Below are 23,629 nucleotides of genomic sequence, written 5' to 3'. Positions count from 1 at the left end.
CTGTGAAATTCCATGGATTGAGTTAAAAGCATCTGCTGCAAATTTGATCCTAGTAGCCCTGCTTGGATATAGAAAGGTGCTAATAAGTTGCCAAAATTGATGGAGACTAACACTGTACTCTCCAACGGACTCTCTGAAATCTTGAGCTGATAAAAAAGTTTTCAAAACAGATTTTTTTTTTTTTTTTGTGTTATAGACTTGACTTCTCTATGATAGTTTGTCTCATCTGCGTAATTTCACCAATGGCACACAAAACAGGTAATAATGCAGGACTGTACCCAATTTGTCAGCTGTGTGCACAGATTCCTATTTTTCTTGTGCAATAATGATTAAGCACATCTCACATAGGAGCTCCACATACTCATAATTTACTTTCTCTGTTATTTTTGGAAGATCTGGATTCATAGACACTAAAAGAGCACAACTTATAACAGAAAATATTATCCCAATCCAACAACAACCTTGGTCTTTATTTTCTATGAAATCACAGGTCAAAATTTGCAAAATAGCAGGTCAGCTGAACTGCAGGCGGAAAATTTAGGACAATCAACTACATTTGTGCAAGATACTGGTTCTACTCCATTTCTCAAGAAAAGTGTCCTGAGATCACAATGGAGGCAGTAATCTAGTTGTACGAGTTGTAGATAGGTAATTTTGTCATTCATAAAGCAGCAGTGTCATATTTAATAAAACTGAGGGTGCATTAAGTACTCTTGCCTGATTAATATGTTATTCTTCTGTGCCTAACACAGACAAAATAAGATATGTACAGAAAACTTTCCTTCTTTCAACTAGTTTTAGTACCATTTTCTATCCTCAGAAAGCCTGAGATAATACCTGCGGTATTTTAGGGTTGAGAAAGTGAAAATGTGAAGCCTGCTCTTTGATTTTAATGAGGTCAGGGGCATTCAAAATCACTATTTTTTATTTATTTGGTTGTAAAAAAAAAAAATACCCCGAAGGCCACTCTTTCCTTCACTGGCACTCATATTTACCTCCTAACTTCAGTAAGTTTTACTACAGTTTGCAACTGAGATTGAATTTTTTAAATTTAAAACAAAAAATCAGTCAAAAAATTGTAGAAAAGAAAGAAAAACCTTGACATTTGTTCTGTTTTTTGCCAGCAGCAGTAGGTTTCATGCAGTATTAATGAGAGAAAAATTTGGATCTAAAAATGTAATTTGGTTTCTTATTTCTCTTTTCTGTCACTTCCACTGAAGAAACAGATTTACAATACATCTTCACTTGCTTAATGCTATTGCTAATTGCCCAGATGGGACTCTGAGAGACCATTAAGTGTCTATTGATTGTAATCAGCTTGCCTATGACAGATGAAGTTGGCTCTGGTAGGTTTTTGTTGTTTTTTTTTTTTTTTTTTTTACCCTGTCTGCTGCCGTAAACTGAGGTCTTTATGCACTTGCTGACCGTGACTTTCCTGCATTGACTCTCATACCTTTTTTCCAGCTTTCCCAGTACTTTATGTTATTCAGACAGCCAAGTCTGTCAGATGGCAAGTGCTGTCCTGTGTGATCAGCCACCTAGCCCCGGGAATATTTAACTCCTGAGCATCCGAGTTGTGTGCTTGCTAGTATTCGCTGTGGCTGGGGTTCAAGTGTTGAGATATTGCATGTGGTGAAAATACTGTTTTGTAGGAGCGATGACTGCCTGGGGCTCTGCAGATGTGCGGACCCACACCACCTCGACGGGATCCAGGGTCTGCTCTAATGATCACATTTTTTTTTAAAATATGGCATTTAATGCTTTCTCGAGAGTCATTACCACTTTTGTGGATGAAGGTGTGCTAGCCCAGTTTGGTTGTTAGCTAAGATGAATTTGAGACTGCAAATCATAGGTAGCAAGTCATCCAGGTTTTGTTTGAAAAGTCTGTTGTGTTATCACTGACCACGAGGAAGGGTCTGCTCGGCCTCCCTCCATTGGAAACCTGGATCTCCGGGCAGTGTTTAGTGCATTGTCCAACAGCTAAAGCAACTGTTGTGTTAAAAATAGAAGCTGCCTACAAATAAAGAGGAAGAGGGAGCTGGGGAAAGGTATGGTTTCAAGAGCACAGGAGGTGGTGGGACTGAATGGAAAAGAAAAACGAGGAACACTGTGCAGGCTGAACAGATACAGGGGAAAAAATGAGGATAAAATAATCCTCTGGAGATGGAAACAAAGGCAGTAACAAAACTGTCTGAAATAGAAAAGAAAGTGTAATGTTATAAAATGAGTAAAACCAGGTGTGATAATGTGGGGAAAAAAGGCAGTGGTTCCCAGCAGCCCTCGTGGCTCCTTTGGGCAGGCTGTCCAGTCACCGGTGGGACTAGAGACCCCGGGGTGGGACTCCCTGGAGTGAGGGCAAGGCCTGGACCCCAGAGCACGTGTGAAAACAAGGCTCCCTGGACCACAGTGGAATAATTGTGGCATCTGCAGGATATGCTGTTCTGTAATGACAGGGCAATGAAATTGCTGTAACTGTCAACTCTGTCGCGCTGATCACTCACGCTCTGACCACTGTCACTCAACTGACTGGCATCAGCTTTTGTTGCTTTCCCCATTCACCACTGTCGCTTTTTGTTTCACTCTGTTCAAATCCTGGTTTGATGATCCTGAACATGCCTTATGTAAACCTCATCCTTTTCTGCCTCTTTCCTCAAGAGAGGCAACTGCTTGCCCCGTAGCCCCCTTGTTTTCCATGCAGTTGAAAAATTGTTGTAACACATTGAGCTGCACGATCGGATTTCACCCCTGCACGGGCTCTCGTGAGATGCGTCATTGATTCAAGGCACTTACAGTGACCTGCTGGACTCTGTGTAATATAAGGTCTGTCTGTGTGGAGGAAACGTTCCATCTGTGTGCGCCGTCCTGCCAACGGCTCGTCCAGGCCAAGGTCAGGGCCAGCAGCTCAGCCCGCAAAGCTGTCGCTCATGGGTCTTGTCGTACGCTGCCGTCTTTGGAGCTGTGCGGGGAGAGGGCACAGAGACACGCATGGGTCTATGCAGAGAGCGTAAAGCATGTGCTAACCTCTCGCAGCCGAAGGGCAGGGAGAACTGGAGGCAGATCTGCGTTTTTTCAGCTGAGTGATTCACTCAAGGACCAGCCATGTCTTCACAGTGGCATTAACTTAGGACTGAGTTTGGCCTCAGATGCTTAGTAAAGGAGAGTCCAGGATCTTCTCGGGTTGGAAATACGTTGTGTAAAAATAAAGGCCAATGCTCTGCAAGAATCATGAGCGGCTGAGTGAGCCCCACTTTGTGCATCTGTCAAGTCTCAGCTGTGGACCTGCTGACTCCTGACAGAGGACACATTTCTCAGTGAATAGTTCACTGGGAACTTGTTCAAGGGAACAAGAATAGTTCCCTTAGGCTGCTCGGGGAACCACTATGGGGTGAGGGCTCTGCCTCCTGCAGCGAGCCAGGCCCGCTGACCCCTCTCCTAAATGCAGCTGCCGGGATACCCAGCTTGGGATGCAAACAGAGACTCTGTGCGCTCCTCCTCTGCAATCCCCCAAAGGGAAGGAGCACGCGTACCATCTGCACAGCACAGGTGTGGGTCCCCATGCAAACACCCCACACAACCTGGCAGAGCTCGCACACTGCCCCGATTGTTCCGCCGGGCTGCCCCGCTCCGGCGCGCAGCTGTGGGGGGACGGCCATCTGCACGAGCAGAGCTGCCGCGGTGGGGTACGGGCAGACCTTAGGCTTAAGTAGCAGCCATTCAAGAGCTGACATGAACTAATTTATGAGAAATTGCTTTTAGCAGGTGCTAACCTGTCTCGACCACGGATAATAGGATAGTTGCAGTTGGGAATCAAACTGAAGAGCCATAAAACCTGAATATCATTACTCAGTTTGCTAGAGAGCACAGCTGTTGCACTGTCATCATTTCTCTCTGTCGAAGACACACCAATTCCTGCTGAATTCTGGCCAACTAAATGCCAGGAATTAGAGCCACACAATCGCAGAGCAGCAATTGCCACTTCAGTTTTATTCAATTCTATCTGTGCGTGCACGTGTTTGTCTGGCTGCCATGTTGCCCCGTGCTCTTGACACCTACTGCAAATCTGGTCTTGGCTTACCCTCTCATTTCTATTTCTTTGCGAGAGCTAAACCAAGCCGTGGGGATTTTTTCCCCTTCAGTCTCACCATATACGTCACTAATAGGACTTTTCAAAACTTTGTCAGTCACCTTCTGTAACAGCCTGAGGAATACTGTAGGGACATCTCTAGTAGCTGGATACAGGATATTGTATTTCTTAGTTTGTCCAGTTGAGTAATTGCTTGGAGTAGCTTTGTGAACTTGCACAACTATTACTTGGAAGGAAGAGAAAAGCCAGTTGGTGAATCAAAATATTTCTAGGGTGACTTATAGAAGAATCAGGTTAAAATCAACAGGTCAGGGTTTGATTTGAGATCATAAATTAGGTGCCTGGAGAGAATTTGCTGGTAGGAACAATGTTCAACATATTGAAATAATTTGAAAAAACACTGTTTATTGATGTGCCATTTTTCACCATTAAAATAAAATGTTGCTCCTGCTTTTTGCATTTAATGCATTTTAGCTGCAACACACTGTTGAAGAAAACGGTGAAAGTCAAAACTATTAAACTCTCCCCTTGTTTTCTCTCTTATTCTGGAGAAGGCATTCCTGGAGGTGATACTCTTTGATAGAACTGTAGGGCTGGATCAGCGAGCTCAGTTCTCACCCTAGAAATCATCTGTCTGCATCAGGTAGCAGCAGGGAGCTGAGCCTGGAAAGCAGCTCATTTCGGCAGCAGCCTGTGCAGCGAACAGTGAACTCTGCTTGTCAGTCTGGCATCTTTCACTGACACCGAATTTGCTTTAAGGATAAAATAAATGAAGGCAGAATGTGGTTGAGAGTGAACATATGTTGGAAGTTCAGCTTAGGTAATACAATAAGCTATTCAAGAGTGGATTCTCTTTCTTCTCAGTGTAAATAAATACTCATGATAGCCCCAGACATATTCATTTTCTTGCAATTCTCCCCCTTCCTTATCGGAGGTGGTGTCCTGTGCATTATTGACATGGGTGCATTTGTGAGACTGTGCTCTTGTCCATATGTGCAAGTCACTTAATAAGATGAGAAGCAATGTGTAAAATAACAAGAGTGTTGATGTAAAGTTCTCAAATGGCCAGCACTGGGATTAATAGTTAATGGCCTATTGACACGGAATATTTATTGATGAGCAACACAGGGTTCCAGTAACACCAATATAGGGTTGTTTTGGAAAGCTACATCCCTTTTAAAAGAAAAAAAATAAGGTCATCATTTAATTAGTAAAATGTGTTTTATTGGTGTCTGTTAAGAATTCTTGTACTATGGTTGTGGGTAAGTGTTTACTTTGAAAGAAACAATTTTAAGTGAAGAAAGATCCTCTAAAATCACAGTAGATGTTTTGAAAGGCCTGATGAGATTGTTACTGCTAACAACTTTTTTAGAAATGCTTGATGAGATAATTAAGAGGCAAATCAAATTTTGTGCTTTGGGGTATAAATTGATCAAAAAAAATTTCCCATGCACAGCTGTCTAGTTAAGTATTCAAAATGCAAATGCCTGTACATGTGAGTGAGTGTGATTTTTCCATCCTTGGAAATAGTGGTAAGCGGGAGCAGAGAGTGGACCAACACCATCCCCACCCCACGTCACCAGGGATGGGAGCAGCCCTAATCTGATGGAGGCAGTGGTCAGATGGAGTAGCACCCAGCTGTGCTGAGGCTGTGCTGGTTGCTCAGAGGAGAAGGGATTACCTCTGCCCTGGGTTCCTCCTGATCAGTCAGAGTCTGGTCATTGGGAACATGCAGTGACCCAGTGCATGTGCTGGGATCTGTTTCTCTCTGGGCTTCACGTGCTTCAGACCTCTCGGCTCTCCTGAGTAGCAGCACACCAGGATTACTGAGGACACCGCAGGAGTTAGAAACAACCGAGCTTGACTCTCTGCTCCCAAACTGGAGACTAAACTAATTATGTTTTATGGTAATTGAGCAGATTTAGTGAAACAAGCTGGAGTAAATAAATGAAGTTTTAGAATAACTCTTCCAAGGTCAGCAATTCTTTGGGGAAAATCTTCTCCTAGGCTGTTTTTCGGTAGCAGTGTACTTTACACAAATCTTCACCAAAAATGCTCCCAGGATCAGTAGTCAGTGGAGTTACTGACTCCAGCACTGCCTCCATGTCACTAATGGAGCTGGGTCTGTATAATCACTTAGTGCTCTGCAGGCTGCCGAGGGCTGATAGAGAATGGGATGGGAAACCTCGGTGAAAAGTCACCTCCTTCCCCAAACTACGCCATGGGTGATGGTCAGGTCTGCAGTGATGTAGTCAATAGTGAAGATCTACTGAAGTGATCAGGTAGTCCCTTCCTGATCACTTCAGTAGATTAAAAACTCATTGTCTTTACAGCTCATGTGTAATATTTCCTGGCTGATTCCTACAGGTTATATGTGCTGTTGTTTTAAGGAGAACAAAAATGAAAAAGATAGTGGAATAAGATAAACTCATTCACTGCAGTTAGAAGAGCATGCTGGCACGCTGATATGGCAGGAATGCCGGTATTGATGTACATCTATACACCTGCATGGCTGTAGAAGCAAACATAACCTTCGAGATGTAGATGCACAAGCGCTAACAGAAACACACCCAAACATATACAGATTTTATAAATCTGCAAGCATATACGCGTACACCTACGTGACAATCTGTATAAAGCTGTGACAAACGCACATTCTTGCGCACAGGCAGAAAGGCAGTACCCATGCTCTGGTACATGTGTGCACAGACATGCACATAGACGTCACCTGTCATTTTAGACCAGCTAATGCATGCAGACACACTGGTGAGCACTGGGCAAAACAGGCATCAATGAACTGACCTCTAAGTCTGGGGAAGTGGTTGAAAGCTAGAAGCGGCAAGGCTGGGGCTTTTAATGAAGCGAATGAGAAATGAAAAAAAGAGAGATTGGAAGTGCCTGGTGCTGTGATGCATAATTGATGAGATTCCAAGCAGGGCTTCAGTGTCTAATAAATTATTAAACACTGACTCATTAGGGAAAGATTTCATTATAGGATAATTTAATTAAACGACAGGCAAAGAGAGGAAAGAGCTTTAAGGGACTGAGTCCTTCTGGTTTTTCCACTGTGACACTGATGATTTAAAGAGAGAGGAGCCAAGAGATTATCCTGGGGGTGGGGAAGCTATTTACTGTGCACGAGAGGACTGATCCTTGGTTTCCTTGATGCTTAATTTTTCATTTACCTGTTGCAAAGTGGATGTGATCTTTTGTTGTTCTGCTTTGAAGACATTTTGCAGACACTTTTCCCTGCTGTAGAAGGCTTCCCTCATAGCAGGGCAGCTGAGGATTGGCCCTGGTGATGCTGTCCCAGCTGGTGACAGAAATGGGATTCATGGTTTTGGTCCCTGGAGGAGGCAGGGCTGGAGCTGTGGCCGAGGCCAGGCTTTGCTCCCAGGGGGCCAGGACTGGGGTGACCCTGGTCCATCACTCACCAGCCCCTGCCAGTCACCCTGCTTCAGGGGATGAGACGGCACAAGAGGGCATCCAGTCTCAATTTTCAATCTTGATGAGGCCAGAGGCCTTGAGCTGAGCCAGATCTCTGTCCTGAGCAGTACAGAGGGTCCAGGTGCCTCTGCCTTTGGCTGCCCTCTGTACCTGTCCAGGGCACCTACCCCTTGTCTTTCAGAGGAAGTGAAGTCCCTCTTAATTTAACTGTCCAAGTAAATATGGAAGTCAGTGTACAAGACAAGGACCACTTGTGGTGTAGCTCACAGGTTGATAGTGTCACCAGCCTGGAGAAAAAGAGCAGAAGGAAGAGCCACGTTGACACTCCTCAGCAGCTCAGCTGTGTTTGGCTCCAAAGGGGTTTTTTTTGATCCTCATTAAAGAGAATGAAGATACCATCTAGATCCCTGAAGGTAGGGTGAAGGGACACTGAGTCCTCTGGCAAATATTTGGCAGCAGCGAGAGGGCTCTCTGAGGCAGGGCCAGGGTGCACAGCCACAGCTCCCTCAGGTTCCCGCATTGTCTGACCCATTCGGAGGGGAGAGCTCCCAAAAATCACCCTGCAGGCACTGTAGAAAGCAGGCACAGGGGCTTGACATCTTCCCATCATCAGAGGGAAGATATGTTTTCATTTGACATTTTCATCATCACGACAGAAATTTGTACAAAGAGTGAATTTTTTTCTTCTCTTTTCCTACAGGGTGGGTTTTTTTTTACCCAGATGAGTCCATTGCTCCATCTCGGTCAGGTAGGGACGTCGGAAGGGGCAGCTGGGAGGAAGGAGACAGGGCGGTCAGGTTGGAGTGAACCAGGGGACAGCAGCCATAGTGAGCTGAGCAACCCAGAGGGATTTCCTTCTGCATCTGTCCTGGCGAAGCCTGGTGAACCTCCCTAAGTTCTTTTCCAGTCTCTTTTTGCTTAAACAATGTCCAAAACAAACATACCTACAAACTTGTTGGGTTATTTGATTGCTTTGCTCAGGACTGCGAGCGGGACGTTTGCCCATCTGCTGCCTCTGCACAAGGAGGTTTTCGAGATGGAACAGACAAGGTCAGGTGCATCCAAACTGATAAATAAAACAACAAGAACTTGCAAGCTGACAAGCATAGCAGAAGCAGAAAATCCTCATTTCCAAGCAGCTACATTCAGGATCTGTTTTACTTCAGAAAGATGCATGCAGCTGTCTAACATTTGCTCAAACCCTAATTTTGGGCCCCATTTCAATTCCTTCAGGCTTTCCTAGAACCAGAGTATATCTGCAAAGTAGGCTAAATTAAGACGGAATTTTTGCAAAAACTGTGAGGTTGCTCCAACACCAGTAACACCTCGTTTTATTAATCTTTTTCTGCCCAATGCAAAGATAAAGAACACATGAAAATTATGTTTGGTTGAAGGATTCTGTTCATCTGCTCACAGGGAGAGCAAGAAGAGGGAAAGAAAAATGAATGCATAGGTGATGAAGGCTGTACTAATAAAAGCGCAGCCAGAAGATTGGAGAAAATGGTGATTCCTCTCTGCTCCGCAGCTGTGTGACCCACCCTGGAGTGAAATGCTGGGTTCCCCAGTTTAAGACACGAATAACTGGAGGGAGGCCAGTGAAGGGCCACTAAGATGGAGCAAGCAGCTGGGTGAGAGCTGTAAAAGTCTAATGGGAATCTTAATTGCTTTTAATTGCCAGGCTCTTTGTAGAGATTGTAACAGGCAATTTTATCCCTCCAAGGATAATTTTTGGCAATTAGATTGTAATAAAATGCTCACCTAGATGTTTTTCTTAAGTGTATAGTAAGTAGGGAAAAATACCTTTGTCTTTTATCATGAGAGAGAGTTCTTAATAAATTTATGATTGTACTTAACTGCAGTCGTTTGCCAGCAGAATACCCACAGCTCTTCCCTATAAATGCTGATCTTTTGGGGTGCTTGTTTACTAGTTGTGACAGAAAGACAGGAAATGGCTGTGGTGAGTGTGGTCAGAAATTTGGGAAATTCCCCAGAAATGCCAACTTTTAAAATTATTATTCAGAAAAGAGAGAGCCAAGGGAACAAAATAGCCTGTCAGACAAAGGAGGAATCTGACAACATCTATCTCTTTAAAATCACCGATAATTGCCTGAGAGAAAGGAAACCAGTCCAAAAAATGCTTACGTGCACTGCGAGAAGAGATTATTCTGTCTGAGATCAACTGTGTCAGCTTTGGTTCTCGTTAGATCCTGGCACAAATCTGTGAATGTGCATGAAAGAAAAAGGCTTAGGAAAGGTCTTTTCTACAGGGAAAGACAAAACTGGACTATTTAATCTTAAAAAAAAATGCAAGAGATAGATGGTAGAAAGTGTGAGTTCTTGGCTGTCTGGCCAAGTCTTTTCAGGTTAGCATGGAAGCTGCTGCTCTGCTGAGGCAGGGAGGCTTTAGGAGACCTGTGGCAGCCAGAAAGTCCGTCAGATGTCATTGCTTCCTGGGCAGGATAAATGAAGTTCTGCAATCATACCCGGACCTGTCTCACTGTTCAAAACTAAGGAACCTACTCTGGTAATTCCCTTTAACGGATTACCTGGGAAATGGAGCTGGGATGCTTAAATTCAACAGATAAGCATGTAAAAAGACAATTAAGCATAAAGTGAAACAGATAAAGAGATCACAAAATTAACAGCACTTAACTCAACTTCCAGGTTGTACTCTTGAACTGTCTTGCAGCAGCCTGATGCATGCTAATTGCTTCAATTAGTTGTGGGTGTAGTTTATTTGTGAACTTACTGTGTTTGGTACCAGGTGGCTGACAAAGGACCAGTCCCAGTCTCCGAATGGCTCAGTCTTAAGCATTATATTTTCTTCTTAAGCTCTCCTTAAATAAATTAAAATTTCCCTTTCTGCAAATTTTCTTTGACAGATCTTACTGTGTGAAATAGAGAAGCCTTTTCCCTTTCCCTTATAAAAACTTTCACTTTGAGCATTTCTTGCTATGCTGCCCAGAATGTCTGTGATAAGAATGCAGATAGGTGCTGTGGTCACATCTTCCTTCCTCTGGCTGACAGTGAGCAGCAATTTTCATTTACATTTTCAGCTATTTCGTTTCAGAAAGAGTGGCACATGCTCACATTCCTACTGATGTTGGAAGGATTACCTTTCTGGTAACTCCTGCTACTCTCAAGGACAATTTTGGAAAGAAGACAATCAATGAAGCTGAAGTAAACTGTCTTAGTAATGCAAATTAGTATTTTTGTATGACTGCTCAAATGCAGTGCTTGCTCTGTTCTAAGGATTCAGTAACAGCTATGAAGAACTCCTGAAATCTCCCAGTTTTATGCTGTGAGTTTCAAACTGCCAAAGATTCAGAAGTCTCCCTTGGTTTGCCGAGATACTCAGAAGATGATGCTCTCTTTGGTCTGCAGAGGGAGCAGATAATTTTCTAAGGAGAAGTGTTTCTGAGGAGAGTTTCAAGAAAATTTGAAATCATATGTGGATTGTCTGTTAGCTGATGGATCAGGCTTTTCCTCTGGGATGAGGAAGAAAAAAGGTATGAAATGGGTAAAGGGGGAAAGAGGAGGAAAAATACTTCACTTTTGGCTGTACATGCACAAGATCAAAATTTTTCTTTATTTTATCCCAGAATAAGTCTGGAGTAACTCTGCCAGTGTCCACAGGTACCTTCTTGCCTCCAAACCAGTCCTTCCTTGCTTTTTTGACCTTCTCTTCAGCTGAGGCCCTTCTCACAAGGCTTTGCACCACAGCTCAGTTAGGTCTTTAGCTACCACTCCGCACCTTCACGTTACAGAAGAGCTAACATTCACCCTGGCACCCCTTCCTAGGGCTCATCACTGCAGTGATGTTGGCATCGCAACTTGCAGAATACTTTTTTTCCTGGCTGTGCTGATGACAGGGGATTACTGCAGCAGAGCTGGACTTGGCACAGGCTTTCAGAGCCATGCTGGCAAGAGCTCTGTGGTTGCAGGTGGTCCTGGTCACTGAACCGGGACTTGCACAAAGAAGGTTGTTTGGGAACCCTGTTCCCTGATGAAACTTGTTTCAGGTATAAATGTCCTTTTCTACCTTCTGTTAGCTGGAATATTAGGGTATTTCTTGATCCTTAATGGAACAGGGATAGAAAAGAGAGTTATCTAAAGGAACAGGTCATTAGAAGAGCTCTAGTTATCTACACCTAGTTCCTGGCACTCCCACGGTTTCATTTGGCGATCTTTAGAAACCAGGTAATCTCCTGCCTCAGTTTCTCCAAATATAAAATGTAGACATCTCCCAGATGTGTTGTGAAACTTACTGGTTGTCTAAAACTTACCCAGGCATGAGAAGACTGTCATTTGCACCTGTGGCATTTTTTGAAGTCCAAAGGTCCCAAATGGCTTTGCGGACATTACATAGCCCCAAAGCCTGGAAGTCAGGCAAACAAGACCGATTCAAATGGCGCGAGGGTGGGAGAGGCAGACATCCATTTCAGCAGTACCATCATCTTAACTTAGACATTAAGTACTGGGAGCTTGCTACTGGGATTAGCGTGGCTGTGGGAAGGGAAGGGTGGCGGGTGGCTAAGACCTCTCCGTGTGTTCTGAGGACAGCCCACAGCCTCATCCTTTGGCTCAAGCAGCCTTGCTGGCAAAGCTCTTCTGCCTGCAGTGAGAAATGACCACACCAAGTTCTGGAGGTGCTTGTTGCTGAGGTTCTTCCCCAGAGCCAGCTGCCCCTGCACTGGGGTTTGATAAATCGTTTCTGCAAAGCCTTCAGAAACTTTTTGGGTGGAAGTCGTGGTGACAGAGTAGTCTTTAACATTATTATTCTTCTTTGTTATCATAATGATTGTTTTGAAAGATTTGACTCGCTGTTTTTCAAAGAGATTTTCTACCTGATATGCAGAAAACCACCCCGAGGGGGAGGAAGAGCCCCCTCCAGTGAAAGGCTCCCAGTTACAGCCCAGAGCAGAGACAAACCCCTCTTTTATTTTGCTAGTCTACCTGCTTTACAGCCTGATGACTCAAAAGGATCTAAAACCTCTCTGTCTCTCCATTTCAGAGGTAAAACATTGGGCTTGTTCTCTCGCTGTGACCTCCAGGAAGTCTGGCACATTCCTTAAGTAAGATTGACCCGAAGTTCCTTTTTCTGATGTTTTTGGATTAAGGCAGACGTGGCATTCACGTGGGCTGTGATACAGCCAGCCTTCCCCAACTGTGATAGTTTGTCACGGGTCAGCACAAGCGAGAGCCTGTTCAGCGGCAGCTCGCGGTGCCGCAGCAAGGCTTCCTGCAGGTTGGTACTGACGTCTGTGAAAGCACGAGGAGGGGAGCGTCTCCGAGAGGCTGAAACCCTGTGGGTGTCGCAGATCAGCCCTGATGTGCTGTGATACTCAGACATGCTCAGAAATGCATTAAAAGGTGGTTTATGAACAGAGTATCTGTTGGGTGTTTCGGGCTGCCTCACCCACTGCACAGCTTGCTGGTGTCCCATGCTGGGTTGTGCAGAGTATTTCTGTGACACGGGCTGATGTTTCCAGAGCTGCTGAGGCCGGTTAGACACATCTTCCATTACTCACCTCAGTTCTTCTCAAAATGCCAACCATGGCTTCATCAGTAACTGAAGCCAGAGCTGTAAGTCTGGGAGTAAATGCAGCCTGGGGTACAGCAGGAGGCACTGCTGTCACAGCGAGGGAAGATCTGAGGTCTGAGCTCTCATCTCTTTGTGGATGAACCAGGTATATGGTGGGTGAGACCCTGAGAATGTGTTTGTGGCACTATACCATAGTCAGATAATAAGCTTAGATCCGTGGCTCTTAAAGCTTCCTTGGAGAGCGCTTGATTTTGCTTAGATATGTGTGCATCTAATATTATAGAGCTGATAATGTCTTAGCATGCTGCGCTCCAGCTGACATTAACTGTGATTTCTACACGTTATTGCTGAATGTGGCTGTATCTATTTTTCTTTTCCCTTTTTACAGTTGATTAAGAAGGCTGCAGGAGTATTCTGGATTTAAGTTATTTTCTGTCCATTAATATTTCAAAGTTAAAAAACACAAAACAATTGCAGAAACAGGCCTTTGTAGCATGATGGTCAGACTTGGGAATAGATTTTTTTTTAATTTTATTTGGAGTAATTGGAGTGCTTGCATCTTATCTGAGCAGTGAGGAGTACTAGATCTTTAATAAAGAAATTCTTCATTCATCACTGGAATGACTGCTGTTTAATTAAAAGTTTAGAAATTCTGAGTAAAAGTCTAATTTATGATATAATTTAATTCCCCCTTCAGTGTTGCGTCTTCTTCTTGAAGCCTTCCAGCACGTTCCATCCCACAAGCACCTCCAAAGCAGATATACTAGTGTTGGTGACCACCGAGTTATGTACATCTACTCTGGTCAGCACTGGATTGCAGAAGGTGAAGCACTCCAAGAGCTCATTTATTCTTGTATTTCAAGTGTGGTTACCACAGGTGGACAATATTGAGCCAGTGGCACAGATACAGCAGCCTAATCTTGTCCCTGAGAAAAATCAAAAGCTCTGAAGTGAGACTAAGGAGATGAAAACTGCTTTACCTTTCTTACAGGCTTGCTGAGGCTGTGGGCAGGTCTGACACTAAGTAAAGCATAAGCTCTGCATCAGATGGCTGAAAGGATTTGTTCATATAAATACAGGATTTCTGCATTTGAACGCAGTATTAAGAGGAACCTTAAGCACCTGCTTGCTGTGACCGAAGTTAGAGTTAGCTATCTCAGGGAGACCGTGCCCTTCCAGGAGCCCTTCCTTTGCAGGCATCATGGTGGTGTTGTCCATAGCTTTCTTCCTGTGGCTTGCTGTGTCTTAACCACTGCAAGGTGCCTTTTGTGAGTTTCTTCAGAGTTTTGGTTTTTAAAAATAAATTTCCAGGATAAGCCATATTTCATATGAAAAAATGGAGCAAAAGAAGGAGTGGAAGTAGTGGAGTGGAGTGAGAAGAAAGCTCTGAAACTCCAGAGACCTTTCAGTAACTTTTAACTGCCCTAAGAGGCATTATAAATAACCATCACAAGCCCAGTTTTTCACCCTTCATTAGGTATTCCAGTCCAGCTGTATTTATTGATGGTGATACTCCAGCTGAGCAAAACTTCACCATTTGTAGTACCTGAGAAAGTCAGTGAAAGTCTAAATGCAGAGCTGACATTGGTAAAGTACAGACCATAGCCAAGAAAGCTGCATTTCTGGCTCCACATAATATTTTCCAAGCCCCTCCACAGTCAGAGACTTGCCAGATCTCCATTTAACTTCTTGAATTATGGTATATAACACCTGAGATCAAATGTAGACATGACTTTGTCTTTAAGCAAGGAGTCAGGTTTAAAATTATGGCACCTAAGAGCCAAGGGAAATTTTCTAGGTGCTAATTTTGGCTCTGGAGCTGCCATTTCCCAGCACAGTAGAATAGTTCACCCCAATCCAAGAGGTCACGGCAGAGCATGAATGAAGGTGTTAATGTAAAACCCCAAATCCACAGACTTCTTGATTTATGGAGTTGACTTTGCTTTCTAGGAACGAAGAACAAGATTCGTTAGAGATGAGGATGGAAAAAAAACGTTCATGTTTTTTATGTCACAAGGCTTAGATTTGCCATTTGTTCCTGCCGCTAATAGTTCAGGACGCTGCGGACGAGCTGTGCTTCGTGGTAGCTCGTGGAGCCTCTGTGAGTTGTGGCCCTGGCAGAACTGAAGGGGCTTTACCGGGCAGGGAGCAAGGAGAAAGAGGGAGTAATGAGACTGTAAATATGTATATATGCTAATAGAGACACAGAGATGCCTGTGGAGCAAAAATAAATGGCTTAAAATCTTGTTGTTGTTGACCTCCAGGACTAAACTGCTCCTGCTCTCAGCCTCCTCCTTTGCTGCAGAGGCCCAGGAGACATGTTCGTAGCTATGGCCGGGCAGGTTTACCTGCAGTTACTGGGATCTCAGTTTGTGGAAAACTTCAGGCATGAATTTACTGAAAGGCAGGGTCAGTGCAGGGGGAAGGAGGGACAGTTAATGTCATAGCTCCTCTTCTCCTCCCCACATTAGCATCCTTCATGTGCTGGGTGCCTTATGTTACAAAATTGGAAGAAGTTGTACCACTCCAAGGTTCCTCCCCATCATTCCTATTACAACCATTGTGGTTTCCACTCTGAAGGTCTTTACCTACTGAAAAGGCTCTGCTGACCCTGAAACAAGACAGAGAAGTGGAAAAACACAGAGAAGGAAGCCTGCATTTGAATCATGACAGAATAGGTCAACAGCATATTTAAGCATGCCTGCTGTTGTACAGGGATGAGTCCCTCTGCATCTTCCCGGATGGCACCGTGATGCTGTGGAGCTGCTGTAACTGTGCAAACTCCTGAGGCTTTGACCTCAGCAGCAAAGAAAAAGAAGCAACAGAAAGAGTTTTCCTCCAGTAGATCCTCCTCTGCCCTTGGTATCTGTAAGCTACAGCGGGTGACCACAGTGTGAAGGTAAACCTTGCATTGACATGGAAAGCGATGAATAGTTTCTATCCTGAAATCCAATCTCTGAAATTGATTGCACCATCACAGTAAATCCATTACTGGAGCAACCCGTTTTACCAATACCACATTTCAATAATTTATTTTAGAATAAAAGGCTTTTTAAAGTATCAGATGAAATTAAGACCAGTTCTTTGATATCTGTAAATACTGGAAGCCCTGCTTCAGATGGGAGAGTCATAGATACTTCCTGAAAGCAAAATTATATTTAATACAGATAATAGCCTAGAGAAGGAGGGAGTGCTAAGGGGAAGGGGAGGAATCTCATTAAGTGTATGCACTATTTGGGAATGGCCAATTCTGTGGTCTTTGTGTAGGCAGAATTGCTCAATGGCTTATACTTTTAAGATCTGCAGAGTAGCAGTTAATAAATGTAGAGATCAACAGTTCTGTGAGTCATATCTTTGCACCAATGTTCAGACAGGCCAGCATGCTTTTATTCAGAACTAATTAGACAGATACAAATACCCAAAGCAGTTCAGGCCATAAGTCCATCCAGCCTTGCACCCTGTCTTTATCAAGAGCTGGTAGTGGACAAACGTAAGACAACAGGAGCAACCTCACGTGTGCTGTCAGAGTACCTGGCGAGCTAAGCTGGAGGGACTTCCATTGAGGTGCTTGGTACCCCTTGATAGACTCCTTTGTTTCTTTTATATCTAGAGCTGTATGAATATCAGAGCATTAAATAAGTGCTAAGTCAAAAGGAAGACACATTGTTCACGGTAGTCAGCAAGGATATCTGCCATTGGTATTGACTTCCTAATTCTCCTTGTTAAGGATTTGAGTTTGTAGTTCTCTATAGACCTGGTTATTTAGCTCTAACGTTATCTGTGGGTAGCTTTTAGGCATCTATGTATGTCTCAAGAAAGCATCATCTACAGACCCACTAGATTTGCAAAAGTTGCCTTCTGGTACTACACGCGTGTGTACTGGCCTGGATGGAGTAGCCTACGCCAGTGTTGAACAGCATCACGTGAGCCCAGACATCAGAGACAGAGGCTGGGCAGTCCATTTTGACTGTAAGCACAGACTGTCTCTTGTGGTGTCTTCCAGGATTTTGTTCTTGGGTGATACATCACTGAGTTACTGGGAACTGAAAAAGGTAAAAATGAGGCAGTACACTTCATTTGTGGATCATTTTTATCTTCCTTTGACAATTTTTGAACATAATACTCTCTCTCAGTTGATTAAATGATGATCTGTAGAGCATTTTGCCTTTTCCTGTAGGACTTACCTTAATTCAGATAACAAACCAATCTGAAAGTAGTAGCGGCAGCATCCATGCGCCCACCTTCTGTCTTTGGTGCAAGCACTACTACAAAATAAATTCACAGACTGCTGAAAACAGGCTCTTGTTTTGATGAGACTGCCCTTTTTTAAAAACAATTAATCTCTGTTTATGACATGACACATTAACCAAGCGTTGTGTTTATAACCACGGCTATTCCCCCGCGCTATGGCCGGACTCTGTATTGCATCCCTTCTCCAGGCAGGGCCGTGCTGGGCTGTAAAGCAGCCCGAGCTGGGTTGGAGGTTTCTGTGTTCACTGTGTGATGCTCGGCAGCTATCAGAACACAGAGTAATGGGATCTGGGTTTAGGAAGCTGAAAAAAGGGAAAAAGTCAAGCAGGGGTATATCCCCATATTTAATAAGCATGTAACGTTTTAGCCTCCATCTTCTGCCTGTTTACAATACAAATAAAATGAGCTGCCCTTGGTGTGACATTCCTTGCATTTTTACATCAGCTTAACCCTGGAAAAGCTTAATCCTGGTTTAATGGTCTTTTAATAGAAGTGGTCAGTAGTTTGGTAAATGTTTAAGTGACAGGTTGACAGACATGGAGTTAACGCTTTAATCCTGGCTGCAGGCCAAATGGCTACCAAGCCGGTTTTTCTTTAAACCTGAGAGCGGGGCATTTATTTCCAACTCAGCCTCAGGTTGGAAGTGGTGGCTTAGGCAGCAAAGTTTGCTCTGGATGTTTACAGGAGGAAAATGGCTGTTGCACTGGGCTATCAAGAGGTACCTTTGGGTGATGTGAAGCATTTCTTTCCCAAACCTTTGACAGACAATTTCCTCTTCCGCTGCCGCGTGCAATAACATTATTACAGGTGGGTCTGAATGCTCTGTGGAGGGATTGACTTTCTCTTAAATCCTAGAGACGTTCTCTGTTAGTGATTGCTATAATACAGAACCATAGAATCATTTAGGTTGGAAAAGACCCTTGCCATCATCGAGTCCAACCATAAACCTAACACTGCCAAGTCCACCACTAAACTGTGTTCCTAAGTGCTGCGTCTATGCTATCAAGAATTCCAGAAGCAAAGTACTAGATGGAAGTTTCTCAGAATAAGCAGATACTTATAAATGTTGTAAATAACAGCATCGCTATGCACCGGTCATCTTCAATGAATTTCTCAAAATCAAGCATGGGTTTAGAGCTGAGCTTTTGTGATAAAATCTGGAACATAGAGCTGATGCCCTTGTGATCCAGATGTGTTCGCCTCACCGGATCACACTGCCTCCTGAGTCAGCTCCTTCCCCAGCTCTGGCAGTGCACATCTGGTGCCTGTCCGTACACATCCCTTCCCCATTCCAGAGGCAGAGCCCAGCTCTGCTCAAGCACCTCAGGACCAAGGTGAAACAAGAGTTAAAGAGGCCGGTGCCTCACGTCGCCTGTGAATCCAGTGCCATTCTCGGAAGAGAGCAAGATGCTGGGGTTCTATAAGCCTCAGATATGCCATTATTTGATTTAATGTGTTTCTTATGTGAGTAGTTCTTTGAAAAGGGCTGAAATAATTTATTTTATGTTCCAGACCATATTTTGCTTAGGTCAATCTGTTCAACAGTAAGTTTTAGTTTTATGGGAACAGTCTTTATTCCTTTGCGGAGGAGGGGTTTAACAGATTTGTTACTTGCTACCAGCTTGCATGGGAAGCAGTGAGTTAGTATGAACAGACAGCCTGAACATATTTCAAGTAGTTAAAAAAAGAACATTGTATTTTTTTTTTTAATTTACACGACATACTTTTAACTATGCTTTATTTTCTCCTTCATTTTGGAATTTACGCTGCTAAGATTTTTGTTATGTATTTGGCGTGTGTGTGTGTATGTTTGAGTGTATGTCTGTGTATAAAGTATATTCAGTTTGGAATGACCTCTTCAGAGAGGGATAAATTAGAAAAAAGTTTCTCCCGGTGATTGACAGTTGCACTCAGACCATGGGGATTATGGGGGATCAATGAGGATTATCTCATTTACTTTCATTAACCCTTGAGTTTACTTTGCCCGTTTTCTTCCACATGCCACTCAACTGAATGTTAACAGTTTCTTTTAACGGTCAACTTCTCTGCCAAAGTCAGGGGCTGGTTTTTAAAGATATGTTTTAGTGCTCTAAAGTGGTTAGTGATAGAGATATTTAATATTAAATGTCAGTAAGCATTGATGCTCTGCACTGCTATAAAAAACCCCTTCTTCAGAATGTATCCATTTTATCTAATTAACTCAGCTCAACGGAAACAGAAATTGAGCTACTACAGGCGTTTTCTTCTGGACATCCCACAGTTTCTTTGTAGGAACTTTTGAGATAAAGTTGAACAGAAAATTTAATTCCATTCCCCTATGATGAGCAGTTCAATACCTGTCTACTTAAATTTGGTACTTTTATGCATTACACATTTTTAAAAATTCCTGTTGGTGTCAAAGCTACACGTCTAATTCCTGCTGATGAGAGAAACCAGCCTGAGTCCTTTGAGAAGACAAGAGTTAAAAAACAGTTAGAGGACATGGTCCTTGGAGGACCTTGCTTTGTCCTTGGCCTTTTTGTGAGGTTGCTAACAGGTGTCACTTTGTGCTAGCAAATTGGTAGCTTTATTTATATTGATCCATATCCAGCATCCACAGGAGAGAAATCCTCCGTTGTATCACCGTTGCCAAAGTCAGGTGAACTTCTGGCAGTTTCACAAACGTGGAAGGAGAAGTTTGGTGAAGGAGCTGGTTTTGCATTCAGAGTCCTGTTGGCAGGAAGCAGTCCTTCACTCAGACTTAAGGAGGAAGATTTATCAAAATTTTTATGATTACAAATGTGTGGTGTATGAATAACCTCCTGCTTCCTTTCCATCCTTTCTCTGCCTAGGCCAAGAATAAAATAAAGACGATATGTGAAATGTAAAACCTTCTTGTATCTTGGAAGAAATTACTTTCTTTGCTCATGATTGTGCAGCACAGTTGCTTATGTGACTGCATATTACATGTGTAATACTAATAACACAATATGGAGAAAAAGCTGCTTAATCCCACTTTTGCTCCCATGTGACTCTTCTAGGGGAATGTCCAGTTTTCGGATATGTGGAACTAAATGCGGAGTGGATATGTATATCCGCAGAGGCTGAGCTCAGCCCAGAATCCCCTGGATTAAAGGCTGGATATAATTTTCATTGTTCATGCTTTACACAACTGTCTACTGTGTTTCAAATCCTGTGTTATCCACTTGCAGATCATGAGTGAAAGATACGGCTGGATGTGGCTGGACAGATGCTCCACTGTACACTGCGCCACTGAAAAATGGCTTTGACACTCGAGGGTCAGGTTATAGGGTTTTAATTTTTTTTTTACAAGCACTAATCAGTTTGATACAAGTAAGCAGAAGCTCAAAATTAGGTTTTGGTATGCAAATTTACGTAGTTCTAAAATGCTCTTATGAAGTATGAAAAACATGCCAGTGATGCTAAGGGAAATGGGTATTAAAATATGTGTTAGTAAGTTATTTGATAAAATTAAAGATAAATTTAATTAAAGATAAAATTAATATTACTGACTAATCTAAGATAGTAAGGAATATGAACAGTAATTTTTTTAACAGAATCTTATTAACTAACTTTCTAGGAAGGTCTTTCACGGAACATCCTTCTATGTGCTCAGCATATGACTACTCTCTCAAGAGTCCAAAATCATTGGAAAATCCTGGTTAGGCACTTTTTTGGGTCCTTTGCCGACATGGAGTCATGCAGGCAGGTGTGGAATTTCCAGGCTGTAAGAATTAGGATGCAGCAGACAAATACTACTTTGAAAATTCATTTTCTATTTCCAAACTCATCTCCAGTCTTCTGATTTTATTTTTTTTTAATTATATTTGAAAGTAATTGCTTTCTTTGGTGTTTCAAACACTTCCAGCTGGAATTTGCAACTACCTTTATCTAAGAACTTAACTGCAATCTGCTAGGGCATGTCCTTTGGTTAAACAAATAAACCCAGAAATGTTTGGGAGTGAAGGAACATCAGATGTCAAAGGCAGCTTCACGCTCTTGAGAACCTTTTTGTGAGGTGCCTTAAGGTGCCTAAAATAGGAGCGTGTCCTGCCAGAGGGAGGATGTTAGCAGGGGTCCTAATGAGCGCAGGTGCCTGCAACTCCTCTGTAGTTAGAAAATTAAGAAACACAACAAAACCAAACTGGTTTCTCCTTAGCAACTCATCTCGAGTGCAAGAAGTAGACATTTCCTTCAGGTTACACAGTTACTTACTCTCCAGTCGACCAATTAGTGCTAGACAAGGCAGTGACATCTGGATTTGGTTAACAGAGCATTAGCTGTTCATTGGGATGTTTTGACTGGACTCTTCAATGGGATTTATTGTACTTTATAGTTGTTTATTTTCCAATCAGAGTCAGCCTTTAAGTCAAGATTGCTGCTTCAGCCCCTTCTGAGCAAAAAGAAACACAAAGAAAGAGCCTCCTTTGGCTCTTAGGTAGAGAGGGTTTCTCAGCAATTATACATTGGCTTAAAACACTGCTGGGCAGACAAAGTCAACAGAGAGCGCTTACCGCACGCTGGGCAGCGCAGCGGAGGTGGTGAGAGGGTGAGGCATGGGGGCAGCAGGGCAGGTATCTCTGAAAATACATCAGGAGCTTCTTTATGCTTTAAAAATAAAGGTTTTTCATCTGAAGCTGGAAAAAAAAATACTAGAATGGGATTTCCTGCATTTTAGCCTTGTCTAGCAGAAGGTGCAGTGTTTGCTGCCAAGTTCACACCTTGCTGATCTCTGCACCTCCAAGAAATGAAGACGTGTATCTGCAAACTGCCCTTGTCTCATCTGCTGAGGTGGCTCCCAAAGAAGCGTGCCTTGCTGGTGAGGTGATGTTTTCTTCGTGGGATTGTCTCTTTGGGATTGGAATGAATTCAGAAAAGGCCTTTGGCTTGCTAAGGCCAGTGAGCATCCAGCACCTGGAAACTGCAGGCAGTGGTTACAGACACAGGCCAACTTCACCTGACCTGAAGGAAAAATTCTCCCTCTAATTTCTCACCTCTGCCCAGTCACACAGTGGGTTGTTTGCAATAACAGCATACAAAACTATTGTATGAAAATGCACCCAAAACGGACTGTGGAACTACTTCTCAGAAGTGCCTGTGTAGAGAGCAGCCTGATTATTCCTCCTGTGTTAATGCCTGAGTTTCTCTGACAGTTTTAGGTGCCTAACTTCAGAACAATTTGGGGAAAAAGGTCATACATAGGCTGCAAGCCCAGTTAGGAGGTGAGAAGATGTGAAAGTCTGCAGCTCCTGGCCCTGGGAAATAACTTCCATGTGGAGCTCTGCCCTCCTCCTCATTGCTCTGTCCCTGCACTGTCACACGGAGGCACGCTGGTGGCATTTGGCTCTGTTGATCGGTTGGGTGAGCGCTTGTGCTCTCCTGGGGATGCCAGTGGCAGGCGGAAGCCCACCCAGCTGGCCAGGCTTGGGGGCCCAAGCACAGGAGGCTTTCCTGAGGTGGAAATCTGTTTCTCTGACACACACCTGATTTTCCTCAAGATCCCAGCTGTGCCTCATTGCCTGGCCATAAAATAGCTATGTGCAACTGAGGAGGGATTGCACAGTGTCCTCCAGCCTACACAAACAGCCGTAACTGCGGTGCTCCCCACGAAGACGTTGGTGCGCAGGCGAGGTGTCCCGTGCCGCTAATGGATCGAGCAGCGGGTCCTCTGTAAAACTCCCACCCAGTCGCCACGGCCGGTCTGCAGACCTCCACTGATGCTTCCCCTCGCTGAGCCAACCTCAGGAGCTGCGTCAGTCTCGTTCAGCGCCGTTTGGCAGACCTTCAGCCTCATTCATTAAACCTCCAGCCAAAAAACGTGCAGTTGCAGACTCACCATGGCCACCTCTTTTATTACCCAGCTCTACATAATCTGTATTTTTTTTTTAATATTATCTGGACTGAAGTCCAGCAGAAGTGCATGTTTCTATGCTGGCTGCCTTACAGTTCCTAATACTCACTGTACAGAAAGCTAGGATTGCTTTTTTTTTTCTCCTTTTTTTTTTTTTTTCCGTATCAGTGTTTCCTTTGGGTCTGCATCAAGCTGCTTCAGTGATATTCAGTCAAGATTAAATATTTTGCACTTAACATCACTTCTGCTACATTTTTTTTTCTATTTATCCTAAGCAGAAGTGTAATTCACAGAGGAATACATCCTCAAATTGTACTTCAGTGGCAGCCTAGCTGGCCTTTTTCTAAGTCTGTTCTGAAATGGAAATGACTTTGAGCTCACAAATGGAAAAACGCAACAACTTCATTTGCAAGCAGGTATTAAGACTTGATGCATTACCAAATATGTCAAA

This window comes from Chlamydotis macqueenii, chromosome 16 (genome assembly GCF_036417535.1).
Source record: "Chlamydotis macqueenii isolate bChlMac1 chromosome 16, bChlMac1.mat, whole genome shotgun sequence".
In the NCBI taxonomy this organism is placed as follows: Eukaryota; Metazoa; Chordata; class Aves; order Otidiformes; family Otididae; genus Chlamydotis; species Chlamydotis macqueenii.
This window is presented reverse-complemented; position numbering follows the sequence as displayed.